This window comes from Sorex fumeus, unplaced genomic scaffold, assembly GCF_029834395.1.
Source record: "Sorex fumeus unplaced genomic scaffold, SorFum_2.1 ptg000155l, whole genome shotgun sequence".
Taxonomy (NCBI): Eukaryota; Metazoa; Chordata; class Mammalia; order Eulipotyphla; family Soricidae; genus Sorex; species Sorex fumeus.
The window spans coordinates 2,517,250-2,542,598 of NW_026606212.1; the positions used below are offsets into that span (position 1 = coordinate 2,517,250).

The 25,349-nt window shown below is 47.6% G+C and overlaps 1 protein-coding gene across 3 annotated transcripts in view; it reads right to left on the reverse strand.

The window, feature by feature from the left end:
* Positions 1–19,783, reverse strand: part of ATXN2 (ataxin 2) — a 97,784-nt gene extending 78,001 nt beyond the window's left edge. For 2 of the 3 annotated variants that reach the window (XM_056107203.1, XM_056107202.1), the window contains exon 1: positions 19,727–19,774. The gene's annotated coding sequence lies outside the window, so the exon portion shown is untranslated. Of the gene's footprint in view, positions 1–19,726 lie in introns of all 3 variants that reach the window. The other variant, XM_056107206.1, reaches the window with a different exon arrangement.
* Positions 19,784–25,349: the final 5,566 nt, after the last annotated feature.

Consider the following 25,349-nt stretch of genomic DNA (forward strand, 5'->3'; position numbering starts at 1 on the left):
TAATTGAAACAATTAGCTGTCTCAGACAGAGGCTTGGCAGAGGGATACAGCTCACAGGGCTGGAGCACACATGCTTTCTATGTTAGTTCCAGGTTTCATCCCAGCACCACAATGTCTGCTCCAAAAATTTTTAAAAAGGGAGGAAAGACAGAGGAGAGGGAAGGGGAGGGCAGGGAGAGATAACCATACCTCGCTAAGGAGACTATAAAATTGTCACGTTAGCAACAACTGGCAAAAACTTTTATTTTTTCAAATTATTTTTTTCTAATTTGTTTTTGAGCCACAGTCAGTGTAGCTTTGGGGGTTATTCTGCTGCTTTTGGCTCACTGCTCAAAGGGACACCTGGCAGTGATTGGGGGGACCATGCAGTGCCAGGGATTGAGCCCGGGCTCCCACATGCGAAAGCATATGCTTCAGCCCTTTGAGTCATCTCTCGGGATCCTTAGCAATTGACTTTCGCTTTTTTTCAGTGCTGAGGGCTGAATATGACAGAAAAGTGCTCTACCACTAAGCTAAATCCCATGTTCCTTTGACAATGACCTTAAAAATTAAATAACAGAGCCGGAGACATAGTATAGTAAAATAAATCTTATACACAGCAATCAGTGCTCAATCCCCGCACCCAATATAGCGCCCCACAACCTGTCAGGAGTGATCCCTAAGCACAGAGCCAGGGGTAAGCCCTGAATACAACTGAATATGAACCCAAAATTAATTAACACTTGCCAGAAGCTCAAAAATCCCATCTCTATGTATTTAACTAAGAAAAATGGAATCCTCAGGATCACATATCAGCACAAATATTCATAATAGCTCTATTCATAGTATCTTAAACAATGCTAACAACTCAAAAGTCATTCACTTAATAATCTGTGGTACACATATAGAATACTCAGCACCCAAAAAAGGGTAAAAACAAGTTACATACACTAACCTGTATTTTAGGACATTTAATTGAAATATACTCTACCTCGGGCTGGAGCGATAGCACAGAGGTAGGACGTTTGCCTTGTACATAAGTCAACCCGGGTTCGATTCCTCTGCCCCTCTCGGAGAGCCCGGAAAGCTACCAAGAGTATCTCCCCTGCACAGCAAAGTCTGGCAACCTGCCCTTGACTATCTGATATGCCAAAAATAGTAACAACAAGTCTCACAATTTGTTGTGAGATGTTACTGGTGCCCCTGCTACAGTGCGATTCTTTTTCTTTTTTAATTTTTATTAGTGAAACACCATGAGGTACATTTATTTAGAGTTTACCCCCCCAAATCAGACATGCTGAAAAGGTATTGTGAAATGATTTGCCTTCTACAGCTGAGTTCAAGAATTAAATGATGTTTAATTGCAGCCAGGCGGTTTTGGATTTCTGCTATTTTACTTATTAACCCTGGAAGTATTTCTGCTGAGAGTCAGATAATTAAGAGATTGGTTTCTGTGCTCTGGAGCCATGACTGTGCCGAGAGACACTCGTGGGGGGCAACTGGTGACCTCGGTAGGGCGTGAAGGACGAGCCGGGAACGCCCCCCTTCCCATGAGGTTTTAGTCGCCCCATCACGCCCAGCTCATACCTGGCTTTCCACAAAGCTCCCAAGCGGCTGCCATCTTTCTTTCCAGAGGGAAGAAGGCGGAAGGGACCAACACCCTTTCCCCTCTGGAGGACATCGTGGCGTGGATTAACGCATAGTCCATTCACTTTTCTGCTGCAAGCTGCTGGGCTCCAGCATAGGGTTTTGAAGCTTAAAAAACAAGATTTGGTGGGCTGGAGCGATAGCACAGCGGGTAGGGCGTTTGCCTTGCACACGGCCCACCCGGGTTCCATTCCCAGCAACCCACATGGTCCCCGGAGCACCGCCAGGAGTGATTCCTGAGTGCAGAGCCAGGAGTAATCCCTGTGCACTGCCGGGTATGACCCAAAAAGCACACACACACAAAAAAAAACAAGATTGTCATTTCACCCATTTTTTTTTCTCTTTATCTTTTGCTTATTTAAACAGAGCACTTTGCTTTCTGGCCTCCAGAGAAATCTTTCATGTCGCAAGTCATTATTTTCCAAATACTTTTTAAAAAAATTCTCATTTCGATAGCACAGCGGGTAGGGCGTTCGCCTTACAAGTGGCCAACATGGCCGACCCGAGTTCGATTCCTCCGCCCCTCTCGGAGAGCCCGGCAAGCTACCGAGAGTATTCGATATGCCAGACACAGTAACAACAAAGTCTCCAATGGAGACGTTACTGGGCCCGCTCGAGCAAATCGACGATCAACGGGAGGGCCTTTACCTTTACCTTACCTCATTTCTATCATAGTTAAATCTATTTCTGATTCACATCATTCATTACTACCTTACTTATTTAAAATGATACTTTTAAGACCAATAAACTAAGGTTTAAAAAAAACACAATTTCTCCCACATTTACCCTAACTTTCCAAGTGAAGGAACAGCTGCACTTAAATATAAAATACTAAGCCAGACAGAGTACAGGGGTGAAGACTTATGCCCTGCATATGGCCAACTACAGTTTGATGCTGAGGACGGTACCGCCGTCACCTGAGCATCTGAGTATAGCCCTGGTCGCCGCCAAGCACCTTTCCTGCACAATGGGAACCCAAGCAGCACCACCTACCTTCTCTGGCCCTAGCTTTGATCAGCTGTCTGAGAATCAGTTAACTGCACACAACTGACCTGGCTTCGATCCCCAGTAACACGTAAGGTCCCCTGAGCCTCTGCAGAAGTGAACTCTGAGCACAGAGTTATGGGTAAGTCGTGAGGTGGGGGGAAACGAACACACACACCCCACCTCCCAAATAAAAATACAGTATAGCATATAGACAGAATGTAGAGATTTGACTATCAAGCTGACTTGCCTGGTTTTTGGCTCACCCACCTGGTGACCCTCAGGGGACCATAGAGGATTGAACCCAGGTGGACTGCGACAAGGCAGGCACCCTACCCGCTGCAGTACCGCTCTAGCCCTAAGGCTGAATAGCCCGGATTTAACTGTTTAGCAGAGTCACTAAAAATCTCTCCTTATTTTGAAAAAGGACGCCAGGGAGCTAAAGAGTACAGTGGGCAGCATGTTTACCTTGCATACAAGCTCACTACACATGGTCTCCGGTCCGATCAGGAGTGTTCCTGAACACAGAGCCAGAAGTAAGCCTGACTACAGGCAGGTGTGTTCGAAAACCAAATGAGAGAGAGGGTACCAGGGTCAGAGATAGTAGAGGAGACTAAAAGAGCCTGCTTTGCACACAGCAAGACTCTTTGATTCCTGGCACTGCATTACGATTTCCCGAGCACTACCAGGGGTAACTCGGCACCACTGGGTATGGCCCCAAGCAACAAAAAAGTAAAATAAAAAAATTCAAAAATTTGTTTTTGCTCTTTTGGGTGGGCTGGAGCGATAGCACAGCGGGTAGGGCGTTCGCCTTACAAGCGGCCAACATGGCTGACCCGAGTTCGATTCCTCCACCCCTCTCGGAGAGCCCGGCAAGCTACCGAGAGTATTCGATATGCCAGACACAGTAACAACAAAGTCTCCAATGGAGACGTTACTGGGCCCGCTCGAGCAAATCGACGATCAACGGGAGGGCCTTTAGGCCTTTAGGGCTCTTTTGGGTCACACCCAGCGATGCACAGAGGTTACTCCTGGCTCCGCACTCAGGAATCATTCCTGGCGGTGCTCAGGAGACCATATGCGATGCTGGGAATCGAATCCGGGTTGTCTGCATGCAAGGCAAATGCCCTCCCTACTGTGCTTTCACTCCAGCCCCATAAAAAAGAAATTTCTTTATATAAGGAAAACAAAAGGGACAGAAAAATGATTTTCAAATAACCCCCGTTGCCACTGACACTCACCCCACCCCTTCTCTAAAGTCAAATGAAACTTCAGAATCCTATATAGAACATCCCAATTAATCAGAATTAGCATATTAGATAAAAAATCTATCTGTCATCTAGATCAAGAATCAGAAAAGACACAGAGAAGGAACAATTGGTAGAAATACTAGAGAGGAGCTTCGTTCAAGTTCCTGAAAGAAATAAACTGAGGGTACAGAGGAAGAGTCGAAGGGTGTAAGAGAAAATCTGTCATACAAGCATGTGGTCCAGTGTCCCACATGTGCCGGCATGATCCCAGCATCTCTGCAGTCTGTGGCCCAGAACTCCAAGTGATTTCCAGTCGCAATATAGCTAGATGTGCATAAGCACCACAAATAAAAAGATGTGCAAGCACAGTAGTTGGGCATGTTCTGCCACCAATCATAGCCACATCAACAGGCGTTGTCATTAGATAGAAGCACAGAAGGGAATAAGAAAAATTAAAGAGGCTGGAGAGATAGTACAACAGGTAGGTACTTGCCTTGCACATGGCCAAGCAAGGCTTAAGCCCCAGCATCCCATAGAGTCCCCTGAGCAAAACCAGGAGTGGTCACTGAGCACGGGGCAGGAATAAACCCTGAGCACCACCAGGTGTGGCCCCAAAACAAAAATAAATAGAAATAAATCAAGGGAGCCAGGGAGAGAGCTCAAAGGGCTCGGGTGCAAGCTGTGCCCTTAGTCTGATCCCCAGCACCATGAAGTCCCCTTTGCACCACAGGAAGTGGTCCCTGAGTATGGCTTGGGTGTAGGCCAAAAGTAAAACAACTAGAGACACTTCCACATTAAATGTATGACAGCAAAACATAGCAAAGAATAAAGCCTTTGCTAAATGGAAAACTAAGAAAATGATGCTCTTGGGGCTGGAGCAACATTACAATGAGTAGGGCAATTTGCCTTGCACACAGCCAAACTGGGTTTGATCCCCGACATCCCGTATCATATGGTCCCCAGAGCGCTGCCAGGAGTAATTCCTGAGCACAAAGTCAGGAACTACCCCTGAGTTTTACCGGATGTTCCCCAAAAAGAAAAAAAAGAAAGAAAATGGTTCTTTCTGGCCAGGTTAATCTTTTCTTAAGATTACTAAATAAAGATCAAATTTTAAAAAGAGGTCTCTATAAATATGTTCTATTACGGCACCACATATGGTCCGCCAAGCCTGGAAGGAGGGATCCCTGAGTACAGAGACAGGAATAAGACCAGAGCACTGCCGGGCGTGGCCCCAAAGACCAAAAGATAAATAAAAATAAATATGCTATATTACAAAGACAAGAGAGATTCAGAAGCCAGCTACGTAGTCAGTGATGGAGAAAACTAGTAAATAGTCCACGGCCTTGGGTTTCTGTCCTGTTAACAAGAATGAAAGCTAAATCCAAGTGCCACTTTTAACTCCAAATTTGTATGATTCTACACAGTGTCTGCTATGTGCCAAGAACAGAATGCAATGAAAATTTAGTATCTCCCTTTTTAAGGATGACATTCTCTCCCCCTTTTAATAGACACAGACTAAAAGTGACTTGGCCATTCTTTCACTGAAACATCTGCTCACTACTAACTGCCAAGCACAGTTCTCAAAGATTGATACAATACTGGGCAAAAAACAAAATTAAGTTCCTGCCCTGATGGGGCTTCTCAGTTACCAAGGGATAAATACCAATTCTGCCTAGAGTCCCCAGATATAATAAAGGTTAACAAATTTAATTTTCATACAAATGAAAGCATCTCTGGTGTAGCTTGGGACTCACACTAAACAATTAGCCACCATTTATCAGAAACTCAAATTTAACTGTGGATTCTGCATTTTTATTCGTTAAGTCTGGCAGTCCTGCCTCACATACTACGAAACTCCTCAGAGTCAATGAGACAATACAGCTGTAAGGCACTTGCCTTGCCTGAGACTGTCCCCGGTTTGTTTACAGGTGTGACCCCAAAACAAAACTCTTCCTCAGCTCTTCCTCAATTCTTCTCAATTTAGAAGCAGTAGGCAATGCTTCTAAATCATTAGCTCCAATGCAACAGTACAATGTACATCACATACACATTAACTAAAAATTTATTCTTACCCATAACAATGAAACATGTGGGTCAAGGAAGAATTAGGCACCGAAGCACCTGCCTTGTGGGTGTGAGTTTGATTCCTTGCTGCCCAACAGCAAAAATGTCCTATACACCAAGAGAAGTGTGACACACAGCAGCAGCCCAAGCAGCACAACTAAAGTGCATGACCTGGGCAAGAACTGCTCAAGGTAAACAGCAAAACCAGTGTGCAAACCCTAGCAATCCCCACAACCAAGTATTTGAATGCTACGACTAAGGATGCTCAACCCTCTCTGTCTCATCTCTTAAAAAAAAAAAAGGAAAAGCAATGTACATTTTCATTTTTTTTGTTGTGGTGGTTCTGGAGGCTGCACTAGGGCTGGGTTTTGGGATCATTCCAAGCAGTTCTTGGGGAGCACCAAGGCCACTCCCAGCAGTGCTGGGATGGGGAAAAAGGGGCACCAGAGACTGAACCCAGGTTCTCAAACATGCAAAAAAAGGTACACCGTCACTTGAACAACATCCGTAGCCCTCTTTTTCCCTTTTTAAATTTTTGGGTTTTGCAGCTACACTCAGCACTGCTCAGGGGTAACTCCTGGTTCTACAGTCAGGAATTAACGACAGTGCTCTAGGGACGATATATGTTGAGGACCAAACCTGGGTCAGCCGTGTGTAAGGCAAACGAAGGCCCTACCCTCTGTACTGTCGCTCAGGCCCCTCTTTTACATTTTTCTAATAATGCATTCATGACCCATTAAAGTGATTTTACAATCTACTAAAGGGCTATGACCAAAAAACAAAATAAAAAAAAAGGGCTGTGACCTACCGTTTGAAAAACACTTCTTTCAAAGATATGCAAAATAATTTAACCTTGTCTTCTGAGTCATCATTAAGAGAACATCAATTAACTGCACCATGCTATTAAAAGTAATGCCTCCAGGGTCTAATAAGACAGAGAACTATATAAACCTAATAGTCAAAACTTCCAGGACGGTATTCATTTTGAACTTTCATCTGTTTTTCATAATTTTTCCATCTTATAACTTACTATTGGGCTGGAGCAATAGCACAGCGGGTAGGGTATTTGCCTTGCACATGGCCAACCCGGGTTCAATTCCTCAGTCCCTCTTGGAGAGTCCAGCAAGCTACCGAGAGTATCCCGCCAAATGGCAGAGCCTAGCAAGCTCCCCGTATTCGATATGCCAAAAACAGTAACAAGTTTCACAATGGAGACGTTACTGGTGCCCACTCAAGCAAATTGATGAACGGGAAGACAGTGCGCTACAGTGTGCATAACTTACTATTGTCCTATCATTCCTCACTGCTACCAATTCTGTTTTCCTCTAAAATTCTACTTTTAGGACCTGAAAGATAGTATAGCGGTAGGGTGCTTGCCTTGCATGCAGCCGACCTGGGTTTGACCTCCAGCACTCCAGTGATCTCCAAACCCCCAGGACCGATCCCTGAGCATAAAGCCAGAAGTTCTAAGCAATGCCATGTGTGATCCAAAAACAAAAACCAAAGTAAATAATATCCTATTTTCTTTTTCTTTTTTTGGGATCACATCCAGCTCGCTTAGGGCTTACTCCTGGCAGTACTTGGAGGAGGACCATAAGAAGTGCCAGGGATCAAACATGGGTTAGCCACACGCAAGGCAAATACCTTACCCACTATACAATCTCTCCAGTCCTAAAATTCTTTTTTTCTATTTGCAGAAAATTATCAAAACCAAAAAAGTCAGTTATGGGGGCGAGAAAATCAGTACAATAGGAAACTGATGATGACTCAGAAGACAAGTGAACTTTGTATTAGTTCAATCCTCAGCACTGCCTTTGGTCCCCTATGCCCAGAGCACAGATCAAGGAATAGCCCTGAGCACAACCAAGTGATGCCCCATAATTTTTTTTAATGATGAAAATTGGGGCTGAAGCGACAGTACAGTTAGTAGGACCTTTGCCTTGCAGGTCGCCAACGTGGCTTCAATCTCCAGAACCTCAAATGGTCCCTCCCACCCCCGCCCACAAGCCTGCCAAGAGTTAATTCCTGAAGGCAGAGGTGGAGAAAGTCCTGAGCAGAGTCAGGAATAACCCCTAAGCACCCCCAGATATGGCCCCAAAATAAAAACAAATAATATATTAAAAAATCTAAAGCTATAAACAATAACGTGAAAGTAAAAGCTGGGGCAAGAGAGCTCACTCAGTAGGACAATGCAAATTTTGGATACAGGAGACCCCCACGGTGCTGGAAATAGACCCTAAGCATTGCCACATATGGCTCCAAAATGATACCAGTAATAAAGTAGGTGCAGGGAGAGAATGTAGCAGTGAGGAAACATACCTAGCATGCACCTCTCCTGGGTTCGATTCCAGATACAACATGGCCCCTGAGCATCACTGGAGGTCCTGAGCACAAGCCTAGTGTGGTCCTGGAGGTGGATCAGGAACGCCAGCTACCACAGGGCAGAACACTATCACATCCACAGGGTCCCATGTCGACCCACTGGCTGAGAATCTCAGCGGGGGACCTCGGGCCTCCTGGGCACCACTTGGGAGGCCCAAAACAATAAAAATGAAAATAACATTAATATGTGAAAGCAAATTAACTCTAAAAAAGGCCATTTAGAGAATTTTGTTTTGGGCCACACCCCGCAGTGCTCAGGGTTTATTCCAGACTCTGTGCTCAGAAATCACTTCTGGCAGGGCTCAGGGGTCACATGAGGGGCCAGGGATCAAACCTAGGTTGGCTGTGTGCAAAGCAAGTGCCTTACCCACCTATCTGTTGCTCTGGCCCTTCCCTCCCTTTACTTTTTAGCAGTTTTTACAACCATTTTATACAAAAATTTGTAAATCTGGCACAGTGCCCACCCAAACAGAGCCCCCAGCAGCCACTTGTTCACACAATCCAAGATCGCTGCCATGCCCCCAGGCTGGTCTCCACCGACCATCTCAGAACAGACCTCACTGAGATATTATCTGCTAAAAATAAAAAGCCGAGTATGCGGGTTTTGTGATTGTAATCTCCAGGCCTCTCTTAGAGTCAGGATGGGCTACCTCACCCCATCTCCCTGTACTTCACACCCTAAAGTTGTCACATAGTTACTATAGCTATACCTTCCTGATAAAAATATTGAACTTCCTGAACAAACATAATGACCTCTTAGTACCTGTACTGTAAACCATAATGCCCAAAAGGAGTGGGGGGGTGGGGGGGGGAGGAAGATACCTGCCATAAAGGCAATCTGGAGGGGAGAGGAGGTTAGGGGATAACGGGAAGGAAATTGGGGACACTGGTGGTGGGAAATGTACACAGGTGAAGAGATGGGTGTTGTAACATTATATTACTGAAACCCAATCATGAATAGGCATTATAATCGTCTTTCTCATGGTGATTCAACAAAAATAATTTTTAAAAATTGTAAATCTGCTATTCATAGATTACAGACAAAAATCATTTTTAATTTTTTTTTTTTTTTTTGCTTTTTGGGTCAAACCTGGCGATGCTCAAAGGTTACTCCTGGCTTTGCACTCAGGAATCACTCCTGGTGGTACTCAGGGGACCATATGGGATGCTGGGAATCGAACCCAGGTCAGCCGCATGCCAGGCAAACGCCCTACCCACTGTGCTATTGCTCTAGTCCCTAATATGATTTTTAAAAAGCAATACGAACATAAAGTAACAGGCAAAAATATTCAACTACTGACAAGTTACATAAAAAAACATCTCAAGGTGGGACCACAGCGACAGAAGAGCAGGTAGGCGAACCCAGCTTCAATCCTTAGCATCCCATATGGTCTGAGAGCACTGCCAGGAGTAATTCCTGAGTGCAGAGCCAAGAGTAACCCTGAGCATCACCAGCTGTGGTCCAAAAACAAACCAAAAAATATTCCTTCTCATGGTATATTTTCAAGAGAACAACATTCTAAAGTTCTGATATACACAACAGAAGTCACATCCATGGGGTCAGAACAATAGTACAGCAGATAGGGCATTAGCCTTGTACTTAGTCGACCCTGGATCAATCCCTAGCATCCCACATGGTCCCCTGAGCACAGTAGGAGTAATTCCTGAGCACAGAGTCAGGAGGAACACTGAGCACTGCTCAGTGTGGCCCAAAAACAAGAGTCATATTCATTTGTAATTACACTCAAGACAAGCTTCACACCACTGGTGGGATTGCAGATAATTGCAGATAACCATTATAAAAATGCAAACAACCATTATAAAATTGCAGATAACCATTATAAAAATGTTCTTCTATAATGCATTAAACTTTTCAAATAAAATTAGCTATTAATCATGGTATAAAATTGTTATTCTATAGATACATGACTTAAATTCTAAGCAGTTGATATCAAAAAAATTGTTTGGAGTTTTTAGGCCACACCTCTTCACCTGTCTGTGCTTACGGCTTACTCTAATTTCACATGACCACAACTACAAATAATTTTCAGCAATAAAACCCAAGGTTAACATCTGACAATTTTCACAAACAACCCATAACAATCTATAAGTTTAGTACTTACAGAGCCCTATAATTACTAAACTGCAGGTCAGGTGACAACTCAGTGGTTAATGCACTTGCCTTGCAAGCATGGATTCAACCCCTACCACCACAGCATGTGCTGACCCCTCCTGGAAGTTCCACTCTTTGTTTCTGGAGATTCTGCCGTCTGTGATCACAAAGGCCGCAAAGGGTTTCCAACCATAACATCACCAGATGTGTGCAAGCACCACAATTAAAGGGTGTAAACCTGGCAAGCACCTCAAATAAAAAGATGTGTGTGAGTGCTGTGGCCAAAAGTGTAAATTCTACAACCTGCTGTGACCCACAGCCAACACCACAACAGAATGTGTGTGACCCTCTAGTAATCACAACACAGTGAAGAGGAGGACAGCATAGAACACTGAAGACAAATACTGAACCACTATGGTAACAGCCAGGGAGTGGAACGTGGCTATGACTCAACAGCACTGCGCACTGCATCTACCCCACGTGTGATGCCCTGGGATTCATCTCAAGAACTCTATAAAAAAAAAAGTCTAAGGGTTTTTTTTTTTTTGCTTTTTGGGTTACACCTGGCGATGCAAGGGGTTACTCCTGGCGATGCTCAGGGGACCATATGGCATGCTGGGAATTGTACCCAGGTCGGCCGCGTGCAAGGCAAACACCCTACCCACTGTGCTATCGCTCCAGCCCCGAAAGTCTAAGATTTAATGAATAATGTTAAACTCTAAAAGCAGCAGAGATTCTTTCTTAATGGAAAGCTACAAATGACAACAGAAAAACAAACATTACGCTCTAGCTTGGAGCAGAGAAGACAGCTCAAAAGGCTGGAGCACACACAGGAGGCCCAGGTTAAGTGCCTGGCACACATGGTCTCAAGAAATGCCAGAACAATTAACGTGCACCAAGCCAGAAGTGAAACCCCTCCAGCACCAGGTGTGGCCCAATAACAACAAAAATAGCATAAACTATTCTAAGTAAGGCTAATAAAAGATACAGGTTCCAAAGTATCCACACTACAAAATTAGTTAGGGGGCCAGCAATGTAGCTTAGTTATGCACCTATGAGGCCCTGGGTTCAAGGCACAGGATCACATACTCAAAATATCAGTGCGGCAGTCTTTCAAAGCTCTGATACCAACTTCATGTTTACTAATGGGTGAATTCTGATTTGAAAAATTTCTATATTTTGAAGTCTGTTGTTCGACTTGTATTTTAGTAACGCTCTAAAAGACCACTGCATCCTCCTAAAATTCTAGAATGCTACCACAGAGAACCAAATATGCTTTCTAATAACATCACCACTTCAACCTCCTCACACGCAAAAGTACTTTTATATTGTAAAAGAATTCACTAGCAGGTACAGCCATCAAAAGAATTTTTTCAAGAAAGCTGTGACAATTTGAAAGATGAGGTCAGGTATTGTTTAGGTTCAACTATACAATAGCAAAATAATGCTAATACCTAGCCAAGACAGAAAATCTTAATTTTAAGAAAAAGATCGCTACAGGGTAGAGCAACAGTACAGCAGATAGGATGTTTGCCTTGCACACAGCTGACCTAGGTTCGAACCCCAACATCCCACACGGTCTCCTGAGCACCACTAATAGTGACCCCTGAGCAAAGATCCAGGAGTAAACCCCGAGCACCACTGGGTGTGGTCCAGAAACAAAAGAAACAGGGCAAAAGCAATAGTGAAGAGGGTTGGGCATTTGTCTTCCATGTGGCTACCCATTCTGTTGAGACGGAAGCGGTCATTGAAGCCCTAGCCAATCAGGGCATTCAAGCCCAATACATCAGGATCCTCCGTGAGCTGTATTGCGGATTCACTACCAGGATCTCACCATTCTACAAAGAAGTGATCGTTGATGTCAAGAGAGGGGTGCGGCAGGGTGATACCATTTCACCGAAACTCTTCAGTGCCACCCTCGAGAACATCATGCGACGACTGGAATGGGAAGGAATGGGAGTGAAGATAGATGGTCCGCAACTATATCACCTCCGCTTTGCTGATGATATTGTTTTAATAACACCAAACATCAGTCAAGTGGCACAAATGCTGGCCGACTTTGAGCGTGAGTGTGGAAAGGTAGGACTACAGCTGAATCTTACGAAGACAATGTTTATGAGAAACAGCCTCGTTCCCGACGCCCATCTCCGAATGCAACAGCTATGTGTACCTAGGTCGAGAAGTCAACATGACAAATGACCTGGCACCCGAGCTGCGCAGGAGGAAGAGAATGGCTTGTAACGCCTTCAAGAACGTTGAAGAAATAGCTAAGAGGACGAAGAACCTCCGGCTCCGGGCACATCTCTTTGATTCCACTGTTCTTCCTGCATTAACATATGCCTCAGAGACCTGGGCCCTACGCAAACAAGATGAGAACGCCATTCAGGTCTCCCAAAGAAGAATAGAAAGAGCTATGCTTGGAATATCACGTTTCACTCAAATGAGAGAACGAATTCGGAGTTCTGACATCCGTCGACGATCAAGGATCAGGGACGCTGTCTCATTTGCCAAGGTGTCGAAAATCAGATGGGCTGGTCACGTAATGAGATTTAAAGACGATCGCTGGACTAGAGCTGTTACTGACTGGATTCCACGGGATGTCAAAAGACCGCGTGGCCACCCACCTACCAGATGGTCAGACTTCTTCGTCAAGATCATGAACGATCGATTTGAGGCTCTTCATGTTCCCAGAGCGAACAGATGCCATTGGCCTACACTAGCACGCGACAGGGACAAATGGAGACGTTACTGGCGCCCACTCGAGCAAATCGACGACTAACAGGAAGTTAAGTGATTAAGTGAAGTGGCTACCCAGGTTCAATCCCTAGCACCCTATACTGTCCCTTGAGCACCACCAGGAATGATGATTTCTGAGTGCAGAGTCAGGATGAAGCTCTGAGTATTGCTAGGAGTGGCACTAAAACAACAAAAAAAGTCCCCGAAACTTAAAATCCTTAGGTATAAAAAGACACTTTGGGGCCTGGAGAGTGCAGCAAGGAGGATACTTGCCCTACAGGCAACGAACCCAAGTAAAATCCCTGGCGCTTCATATGGTCTCCAGGAGGGACCCCTAAGTAGAGAGTCGGGAGTAAGGCCTGGGCAGCACAGGTGTGGTGGGGAAAAAGAAAATTAAAAAAAGGAAAACATTTCATTCTGAATAGTCAAAACATTTGTCGGTCATGGTTTTCCATTTTTGGTTAAATATAAACTTGCATTTTTTTGTATGTGCTTCTCTAATTATAAGTTCACACAAGGGATATCAACTGCTATATTAATAGCCATATCTTTGACTTGAGGATCATCTAATTTTTAATACACCAACACCTGTGTTAAAAGTTTTAAGGTGGCAAAGTTCATCGATTTCATCGATTTGCTCGAGCGGGCCCAGTAACATCTCCATTGGAGACTTTGTTGTTACTGTGTCTGGCATATCCAATACTCTCGGTAGCTTGCCGGGCTCTCCGAGAGGGGCGGAGGAATCGAACTCGGGTCGCAAAGTATGTCTGCATATTTTCCACTCCCATTCAGTGGGCCTAGGGGCCACTCCTGGCCATTCTCAGCCAACCAGGCTGGAAGGCTGAATGTGCAGCTCCATGTCCCTTTGGTACCAGGGGTCATCATGCTACATCCTGAGATGCTGGGACAAGGGCACGTGGCGTCTGGGATCAAACAGGTTTCCATACATGCAAGACATACACCCTAAGTCCTATACCATCTTCCTGGTCCCACAGTGTATTTAAGGTTGTGGCGTATTGTCTTGTATGGGGGGGCATACCTGCCTGTGCTCAGGGATCACTTCTGGTGTTACTGGGCGACCAAGTGTAGTGCTGGGGATTGAACGTGATTGGCTATGTGTAAGGCAGGCATCTCTGAGCCCTTTGATCCCTGAGTGCAGAGCCAATGGTAAGCCCTGATCACAGCTAGGTAGGGTCCCAAAACAAAGTGAACACTTTTGGTTATTATCAATATTATCAATAACCACATAAAAATTAGCAAAAGATGACTCCATTTAAACCTCATTATACATTACAAATTGAGGTCATCTGATAAATAAATCTAGGTAAATGGGAGATAGCACAGCAGGGGAAGGTGCTTGCCTCGCATACAGCAGATCAGAGGTCAATCTCTCTTGACACCCATGTGGGTTTCCCCACCCCCACCAGGAGTGACCCCTGAATGCAGAGCCTGGTGTAAATTCTGAGTACAGTGGGTATGGCCAAAAAAAAAAAAAAAATTCACATAGATTAAAACACGAATGGCTAACTACTTCACTTCCTTCCAAACTTGATGGAATGTTACCTCAACAAGGTTCCCCTAATCCATTTTAAATTGCAAACCATTGCCTTCCCTAAAATTCCCAATCATGGGGCTGGAGTGATAGCACAGCGAGTAGGGCGTTTGCCTTGCACACAGCCAACATGCCGACACAGGTTCGATTCCCAGCACCCCATATGGTCCCCTGAGCACCGCCAGGAGCAATTCCTGAGCGCATGAGCCAGGAGTAACCCCTGAGCGCCGCCGGGTATGACCCAAAAAGCAAAAAAAAAAAAAAAAATTCCGAATCATATCCTGTTCTCCTCTAATCCAGAAGTCCTTATTTACAGATGCAAACTTTCTTCCCCAGTGTTGGGGATGGAACCCAGAGCCTCACACATGCAAGGCAAGCATCCTACTAATATCCTACATGTCTGGCTCCCAGCTTGATAATTCAATGTTTCTTACTTGCTGGCATTATCACATTAAACTATTAAATACAAGTAGGGCAGCTTTATTTTCATTAACCTCTCTCAAGTTCTATACCTGTCGTTGTTGGAGTACGAGGAGCTTAGGTTTAACGGGTCGCACCCATCACAGTGCTCCCGAGTCACTCCCATTACTTTGTCTGTAACCACTTCTATGCTCTCTTCCCCAACCAATTTGTAAGGTCTCATCCTGCTTAGACACTGAAGCTGTACTGTAAGTTAATATCGCCTTTTTCCTCTCCTTATGTCTTTTGAGCAGTTTACTTTAATGCAATGTCCTTTTGTATAGATACAGGAAGACAATTAATTAATATGCTTTGAAACTTAGGAATTGATTGGCTTTGAATATCATTCACTCCTGGGCATCTGCCTTCTCAACTTAAGCCTCAGTTGCCCTCACTTCCTAGCACCCCAAGGGCAGGGTCCCGACGTGGGACTGGATGGAACCAGGGCAAGCCGGTAAGTTATGTGCTACCCTGGCAGCATGATGGGCCAGGCCAAGGTGCCACGATTCTTAACTATAAGTTAAGAGTTTGATCATAGGCAAATGCTGTCATGATCCAAAAGTAACGACGAGACTAGAACCCTGCTGCTAGGAATAGGAAAGATATCTGGCCTGAGCACTGCAGTCTGAGATTGAGATGGAGAAAGTTCAGTATCATCCAAGCTAGTCAGGACACACAGGAAAACTGCTTCTAGGACAGATTCTCATTTAGCAGATCAACCCACCCTAGAACAGATTTCCCTAGATGTGTTTCTCCTCTCCTTGTCCGACCAACATATAAGCACACATAATACAAATCATTTTGTATGGACACAGTAAAAAATACTTTTGAGCTTATAGAATTGCTCTTCCAGGGCCACCTCAATCTCAGACTGCAGTGCTCAGGCCAGATATCTTTCCTATTCCTAGCAGCAGGGTCCTAGTCTCTGTGGCACTGGTTTCTTCGCCCTTTCTCCTGCAAATGGCATTTGAATCCACAGTCTTAATGAGACTAATCAGGTTCAACTCCTTAGGCAAGACTCTGGAGGATAGACCTTTTTTTTTTTTCCCTAATGGTGAAGGGAATGTGGAAGAAAAAGAGTCAGGGGTTAACCAGTGGTAATTCCCAGTAGTGCCATGAAATGACACAAAAGACTCCAAAAATAACTTGGTCATAGGCTAACAGCTAATAAAAAAAAACAAGAGTGAGCTCAACAACAACCCAAAAGAAACATCAAAAAGCTTAAGAACAAGCTCTTCAGGATCTTTTTTCATTCCTCTACTTATTCAGAGTATCAGCAGAACAGATCTGTGATACATACTCATTAGTAATAACTTTTAAAAGCACTGTCATACACTACTTCATTAACCCTTCAGGTTAATCAACCTTAAATATAAGCAATTAATATAAGCCTTTCACAATGCATGCACTAACAATAAATGTAACTCTGAGGGGCCGGAGCAATGGTGCGACGGGTAGGGCCTTTGCCTGGAATGCCACTGACCCAGGTTCAATTCCCAGCATCCCATGTGGTCCCCAGGGCACCGCCAGGAGTAATTCCTGAGTGCAGTAGAGCCAAGAGTAACCCCTGGGTATTACTGGGTATAATCCCCCCCCCAAAAATGGAAAATGTCATTTTCTCTTGAAAATCCCCTAGTGTTTAACAAACTACAAAGAAACCATTCTATAGAAACCATTATTGGTATTGGAAGCTAATAAAAGATTTCTGAAGGGTAATAAAGCTAGCAAGAGCATAAAAATCTTGAAGCCCTTTGACCTAGTAAAACCTCTCCTGGGAACTTTCTCTAAAGAAATAATTACACTGAAGCAAAAAGCTATTCGTTTAAAGATGTTTACTACACCCTATTATAAACAGCAAAACTGGGAAAATCCAAATCACAATTATTTAAGGAAAAACCTAAGGACAAAAATTATACTACAATGTTAAAGGAAAAAAAATTGACCAAAGCTAGAATTAGTACAACAAACAAAATATGTAAATTAAGAATTGATTTAAGGTAAAATCATTCTTCAATACTGTTGTTATATCATTCTAAAAAGAAAAGTCACTTTCTAAAATGCCAGGACAATTACATTTTTGAACATCATTAAAATCTACTAATCACCAGAAAAAGTCAAATATGATGAAATTTAAAGCAGGCATGAACTTTTAGATTTGATTAATATTTTACTATCTCTAAACATGACAAGCTCAGTGCTACATTTTCTTTTTATTCACTTGAGCTCTGAAACTTATTGTAACTGTTGATATATTTAGCAGTTGAAAAGACAAGTCGCAGTGGGGCCAGAGAGATAGTACAGCAGTTAGAGTAAAGCTCTTGCCTTGCATGTGGCGACCTAAGGTTCATCCCCCGAAACACACACATTCCACATCCATCATGGAGCCCTCCAAGAAACACCATGAGTGATCCCTGGGTGCAGAGGCAGGAGTAAACCCTGAGCATGGCCAAATGGGTTACCCAAACAAAAACTAAGAAAAGAGTCAGGGCTGAAGACACAGTACCACCTCTCCTAGTAAAACCTCTCCTGGAAGTGGAGCAGGGCACTTGCACTGCAATGGTCCTACCCAGGTTGGATTCCCAGCACCCCAGGACCCTGCCAGGAGTGCGGCTTGAGGGGAGAGCCAGAGTAAGCCCTGAGCACCGCTGGTTGGCCCCCTAGCCCCTCAAAAGAAAACAAACAAAACCTCAGAAATTTAACTGTTTTACAAAGAATCAAGTAACGAATTCCAAGTTGAAAGCAATTTTTACAAGTACTGTAAATACACGTGCAAAAAAAAAAAAAACCTCGCATATAAATCCAATACATTAAGCAAAACATCAGTTGCCAAAAGAGAATTAGGGCTACTACTTATGCCGCATAAGAACCTAAAGAAAAGGTCGTAAGGGTGAAGTAAACCTAAAGAATGTTACTTAATTCAACCTTACATGCGTATAAAACTGTGAGAATATAAGATCCGTGGTACTGAAAGGTTTCAAGCATTTCTGATCACTCAACCCTGAGAGCTGATGCAACTCGAAAAGATTTTAGTGTTCTGAGCTAGTTGAGTCTATCTGCCAGATTTCTACGTCCCTAGAAATAGGGGGGAAACATGCGTCCTTGCCTTTACGAGACATAGGGATACGTAATCTATTTTTTAATTTCCCGCTTTTACTACGGGTGCCGACAGAGAAAGGAAACCTGAAGTCAGAGAATCCTAAGCAGACAGAGACGAGAAATGAGCACTTCACTCCAACTACTTTGGCTCGGCAGCTCTGGCGGTGCGCTAGAGAAAACTGAAGGGCCAAGGGGCAGAGAGAACGCAGGGAACCGATGCTCGCCCTGCTGCCCCCTCCACCGCTCCACCCTGCAGGACTCCTTGAAAAGCCGCTCGAATCCGTACTGAAGGCTAACTTCCGCCATAAATAAAACCTTCGGAAACTGCCTGCCGAAACGTTTAAAAAAATTTTTTTAAGCTTCGTTACGTTTTTTTTCCTTAAAAAAAAAAAAAAGGAAGAAAGAAACCTTATCCCTAACCCACCTACTGAACTTCTAAAGGCGGCGCCGGCACCTCGACCGAGCCGGGGCGCGGGGAAAGGGACTCGCTGGCGTGCCCTTCACGGGCGCCGGCGGCACTGTCCAAGTTAAGGACACTGGCCACGACGGAACGGAGTCGACTGACACTTGGCTCGCACGCCCGGCCCGCTCCGAGTTCGCGGGATGCGGACCCCGCCGCCCCCCACGGGCCTCCCGCACGCGCACGCCCTCCAGGCTCGGACCCGGGCCCCCCGCCGGGAGGGGACGGGCGGGACGGCGAGCCCGTGGGCACCCGCAGGGCGCGCTCGGCCACCCTCCACGCCCCCTGCAGCCACCGGGGCGCGGGGGCGGGCGCGAAGGCCCCCAGCCCCACGCCGCGGCCCGGGCTCCAGCACTGCGGCGGGGCGGCCACGCGCGCCCCGGGGGCCTGAGAGCCGCGGGCAGCTGGGAGGGGGCCGGGCACCCCGCCGCCGGCCCGGCCCCGGGGTGGGGGCGGGGGTGCAGAGCGCGGCGCGGGCCCGCACCCGAGCCCCCGACCCGGGTCCGCGGGGCGGCCGGCCCCCGCCACGAGGTCCTCGGGGCACCCGGGGCGGGATCGCGGCCGGCCGGGCGGCCCCTCAACGGGGCGGGGGGCGCCGCGCGAACTTTGCCCCCGCCCCCACCCCGCGCCGCGCCGCGCTCGGCCGGCCGCCAGCCCGGGGGAGCCGGCGAGTCCCGGGCGCCGGGCCCGCGCGTTAATGTTCAAGCCGGGCCGGGCGGCGCGGGGAAGGCGGGCGCGGGGCCGGCCGGCGCGCGGGGGGCGGCTGCCCGGCGCTTCCATCTTGGCCGCGCGGCCGAGGGGTGGGACGTCGCGGGAGGCCGGGGCGGCCGGGCCTGACAGCGCCCCCCGCCCGCCGCGGGCCCCCCGCCCCCCGCCCCCCCGCCCGGCCCGGCCCGGCCCGGCCCGGCCCGGCGGTCACGGGGCGGGCCGCGCTGCGGGCCGCGGGGGAGGGGACGCGAGGCCCGGGCAGGCCGCGCGCGCCGCGGGACGGGGCCGACACCCACCTGCCCAGGCCGGGCCGCCCGCCGCCCGCGCTCGCCGGGGAGGCGGCCGAGGACGCGGGGGGCCGCGGCCGGCGGCGGCGCGGCGGCGGGCGCCGCGAGGAGGCCGCTGGCGCCGGGCTTGCGGGCAGCGGCGGCCGCGGGCGGCTGCGGCGGCGGCGGCGGCTGCGGCTGCGGCGGCGGCGGCGGCGGCGGCGGCTGCTGCTGCGGCGGCGGCGGCGGCTGCGGCTTCAGCGACATGGCGAGGGGCCCATACACCGGCCCGCACGCCGGGCGGGGACAGCCGGGAGCCGGGCGCGCTGACGAGACGCCGGAGCGCGGCGGGGACGCGCGGGCGCCGAGCGGAGAGGCGCGGGGCGACGCGGCCGGGGGCGCGCCGGGGCCGGCGAGAGGGAGGAGGAGGACGACGAAGGGGCGGGCAGGTCCGCCGAAGCCGAAGAGGCGCCGGGAGCCGGGCCGGGACGCGCCGCCGCGGTTGCCGTTGCTACCAAAACAGTCTGAGGCGGAGGGCGGCGAGCAAAACCCGGCGGGAGGGGGGCCGGGGCCGGGCGGGGGAGGGGCGGCGGAGGGATACGGGCCCGCGGCCGCGCCACCGCCGCCCCGCCCGCCCCGGCGCGCCGCTCGCGGGAGCGAGCGCCGCCCGGGCCACCTGGCTGCGGCGAGGCGACGAGGTTCGATGGCCGCCGCGGGGGCCCGGGGAGCTGGGGCCGCCGAGCGCATCGGGGGCCGGGCGCGGCGCGGCGCCGCGTGGCGAGGCCGGGTGGGCGCGGAGGAGCGGGCCGGGGACTCTTTACCGGAAGTCGGAAGGGTCAGGCGGAAGCAGAACGTGAGGCGGCCCCAGGGCCGGGAGGGACACGTGAGGAGAGGCTGTCGCGCCGGGCCGCGCTCGCGGGGGTCGGCTGAGGGCCGGCGGCCGGCCCGGCCCGGGTCCGCCCTCCGCGAGGCGGGTCTGCCCTTCGGGAGGGCGTGTCCGGCGGCGCCGCGGGCCGGTCCCGTGGAGGACAGCGGGCAGCGTGGCTTCCCCGCCGCGCCCCCACCCGCCCCCACCGCGCGGCCTCGCCGCGACGTCCTCTGGCTCCCGGGAGCGTCCGCGCGGGCCCCCACCTGATGCAACCTCGGAAGTGGGCCGCGGGCGGCCGCGCGGGGTCCCCGGGCGCCCCGAAGGCAGGTCGACCTTCGGGCCTGGCGTCCAGCCGCGCCGGGGGCGACGCGCATCTGCCGGCCTTTCCCCCACTTTTTTCCACCCCGGCCTCGCCGTGCCCGGAAAACTCGCCGTCTTCGGGGGCCTCTGACCTTCACGTGAACCCATTTTCCCTCACTTGAACTTCTCGTTCGCCAGGCGCCGACGGAAATGCCCCTGGTTGGCGGCGCTGTGGGGACGGGGGTCTCGGTCGGGGGAGACCGCTCGGCCGCCCGGGGCAGTGTGAACTTTAGACCTCGGCCCCTCTCGAAGTTGTACTTTAACTTCGGGTTGCTGGCCGGCACAGGAGTCCTCGTGTTTCTGGTGCTTTTTTTTTTTTTCTTTTTGGTTTTCGATGTGTTGCAATGAAACTGGGAGTGAGTAGATGACTTTGGGGGCGGGGGGGGGCGACAATCTGGCCGATTTTTTTTTTTAATGTGACGTTTCTTCGGGAAATGAAAGAGGGAGACATCAAAATTCCCCTCTATCTCCTAAAATTGTCAAGGGAAAGTAACACATGGGAGACCGAGAGAATGATTAAGCCATCGAGTCTCCAAGAGCCAGATGAAGTTCAATTAATATAGATAGTTCAGGTAACTATGATCATTAGACTCGGCAAACACCTGAAATGAGATTTAATCCACCCTCTAAGGTGGGCGGAGATAGGGCTCTCGGGGAGAGTCGTCTTTTAAACCAATGGCTTTGAAATTCTTTAATTTTTTTAAAAATTAACCCAAAGGAAATTGATGCTCAAAAAACATTTTTAAAAAATAGACGATAATAGGAATCATTTCTCTGGTTTAATGATTTGATAGTTGGCCGTATCTGGGACCAAGTTTCCAGAATTAAACCTTAGGACCAAACTCCATGCATATGGGAGGGAAAATGGAAGTTTTAGAAGGCCTGAAGCTGGCATGGCTGAGCTTGATTTCGTTATGCTGAGAAAGCTCAAGATTGCAACCACCATCAATGAAAATGTTTTAACAATTTTTTTTAAGTGTAACACTATGAAATCTGACCATTTTGCATCACAACCAGTGATGCCTTGTAAAGTACAGGGCAGTACAACCAACTGCTGCTAATTTCAGAACTCCATTATTCCAAAAAGCTGCTGCTTCATACATATTTTAGTTACTCCTGATTCCCATCCTCTGCCTCCACAACTGAGAATTTACTATCTCAACCTCATGGATCTGTGTATTCAGGACATTTTGTATAAATGGAATCCTGTCATAGGTTGTTTTTGCCTTAATTCCTTCACTTAGCATAATATCCTTTCCTCCCCTAGATCAATCCCTTTGCAAGCAGTCCCTGGTTGGAGAACAAGCAGGATCCCTGAGCCTATATCAGATAGGAAAGATTAAGCTCAGCACTCAGACTTGCCCTTGGCACTTCCTAAACTACTGAACCCTCTTCCTGACTTTCTTGCTCAGGATCCTTAAGAATCCTGTCAAGTTCATCTCACTACTTTCCAGTGGCCCCGGGGTTAGAATCCAGGGCCTTGCATTCTCTCATTCTTTTTCCAACCTTGACCTTGTTTCCTTCTTGTTTTCCTTTTCCTATTTCCTGTTTTCCTTTTCCCCCTAGTCTCATGCCATTGCCCCTCCTGTGATTTTCACCTGTGGCCCCCTTGAAATATCCTGTTGACTTCTGAAGCCTGGTTGAGAAATGCTTCAAGCCACTGGGAACCTTCTGGGCGTGATCACCAGCATCTTCTCACCATCATCACCAACAGCAGAACTATCCTGATAATCAGTGCAAATTTGATTAAGTTATCAATGTCATAGCATGAATCAGGGTCACCATCAGCACCAACAGCAGAACTATCCTGATAACCTCGGTGCAAAATTGATTAAGTTATCAGTGTCAGCATGGGTCAGGGTTTATTCCATTGCATTCTATGCCATGATGAGTGTTTGTTCCATCGCATACAAACATGTACCATGCTTTATGTGTTTCCTTACCATTCTGTGTCTCGTTGGTAGATATTTCAGTTATTTCAAGAGTCCTGGTACTGCTCAATGGCTATCATGAAGAAAGGTTGCTGCAAACATTTGAAAACATCTTTATGTAGACATAAGTTTAAATAGTTATCTTAAATAGATAACTAGGAATGGAAGGTTGGGTGGAACAATAAATTTATGTTTAACTTTTTAAAGATACATACGATCAAAATCTTTTTTGCAAAGTGACTGTGCCCTTTTATATCCACAACTAGAACACGTTAGGGTTTATCATTTAAAATTAGTTTCTGGGGGCAGGAAAATAAGACTTCAGAGGGTCTGTGTTCCTTCTTCGAATGCAGAAGGCCTGAGTTTGATACCCAGAGCACCACTGGGTATGAGACCCAGAAAAAGAAATGGTGTGTGTCAGCCCTTCACTTTTTTGAGAGGAAGGGGAGTCACACTTGGTGGTACTGGAGAGTCATATTCAGGGAATCATGCAGAGCAGGAGCTCAGCCCCTGGACATATCTCCCCAGCCCCATAAGAGTCCCTCTTTAAGAAGATCCTATGTGACCCCATTCTTCTGGTGGTCACGCCTGGAGAATCTTCCGTTTGAGTAGGAGCCGAGCCTACTGGATTCTTAGCGAAAAGGTCTGGGGAAAGAATGCAAGGGATTCACTTGAGTCCTTGCATACTTTGCATGCAGGAGTCCCAGTTTTGACCTCCAGCACCACATGGTCCCACCAGCATTTGGGACATGTGGCAGGGGGCAGTCCCAAGCACCATCAGGTGTGGCCCAAAATAAAGGAAAGAAATTTAAAAAAAAAGTGTTCACATCTTGGATTACGTTAGGAAAGGCCTTTTGGCTGTTCCTCTCTGTGGCTTTGAGGAAAGCCTGCCCTGTGGAGAGGCTGCCAGCAGCCCGCTGAGTCAGCTCACAGGGATTTGCAGCCCTGGGGGCCCCTCCGACCCTTAAATCTTTTAGAGACCCTGGACTGGAGGCGCTCAGCTAAGCCCCATCCAATTCCTAACCTCTGTCATGTCAGTCAATACTGGCTGGGGACAAGTTGTTACCTAGCAAGAGAGAACTGATGCAGATGACTAGCCTCACAAAGTTTAGAATTCCCATCTTACTAGAATTATTTGAAGGGGGTGTGGCACTCGGTGGTGGAGCTCTGCGTGTGAAAACACACACACACACACACACACACACAAAATATGTAACAGCGCCAGAGTGCATGCGTATCACTGAAAATTTTTAAGATAACTGCTGATGTCAGGAACTAATACTATATCCCATAGACTATAAAAGTTTGGTTTTATTTCAGTGCCTAAGATTGAAGGAAAGTGCATTCCAAATGATTTTCAGGCAGCTTTTTTTTTTGGGTTTGGTTTGTTTTTTTGTTTTTGGTTTTGTTGTTGTTGTTTTGAGGTCCACACCCAGTAGTGCTCAGTGATTACCCAGGGATCACTCTTGGTAGGCTGAGGGGGAGGGGCGGGGGGATTATAGGGGGTGCCAGGGGTCAAACCCAGGTCACCTGCATGCAAGGAACTGTACTACGGTTCCAGCCCCTCTGGCAGCCATTTTAAAGAAAGTCAAAAATGTACAAGGAGAGTTATCTTGGAAAGCAATGAAGAACACTGGCCAGAAAGAATTCTGAGACTAAGAAGGATTGTAACAATTTAGAGCTCAAAAATAAAGGAGGCCGCTTCAACTGTTTCAGAAATGAAGAAAAGTCAAGGAAATCATGAGACAAAACTTTTGGCCTTGGAATCTAGTCCCAGAGATTCTGGACACTTGCTCTCTGGTTTTGCAGTGACCCTTCAAGTGCGCCACATGGCCCTTTGATTTTCATTCCTTCAATGATTAATCAAGTCTGAGGATTTGGGCGTGAAAAACCAAAACACCATGTAAAGCAGGAATGTGAAGGCTGATTTGCTCTCGCACACAGAAGCAAGATCATCAGCTGACCCAGTATTTCCAGCAATTTCTTTTCTGCAATCATTTCTTTTCAACTCCCTTCATTTGATCATGTTTAATGTATGATGATACATTATTCGCTCAATACTCTTGATTTCGCTTTCAGGCTCATGAAAATGAATTCAAACCAAAACCTACATGCACCCCCGCCCCACACACACACACACACATCTATCCTCTACAAGTTTTTGCATAGACCAAGTTGCATTAAAAAAAAAAGAGCAGATGTAATTTCAAAAATAGGACCATGGCTAATTAAACCAGTGTTTTTTTTTCCTAGCCATGGTAACTCAGAATTCTTAGAGGCTAATCTATTTGTAGACACTGCAGGAATCCCAAAAGACTAAAAGCAATTAAAAAAAATAAAGTATGGCATGAGGCACTTCCAGGAGGGCATTATTTACACCTTGTGTGCAAAGTAACAACTTTCCCATAGGTTTGAAAAGACTGAAGAGGGTGTGGCAACATCGAGGGAATTGCAGAGTTGAAAAGCTTTTAAATGAGCCTTTTCCTCCAGGCAA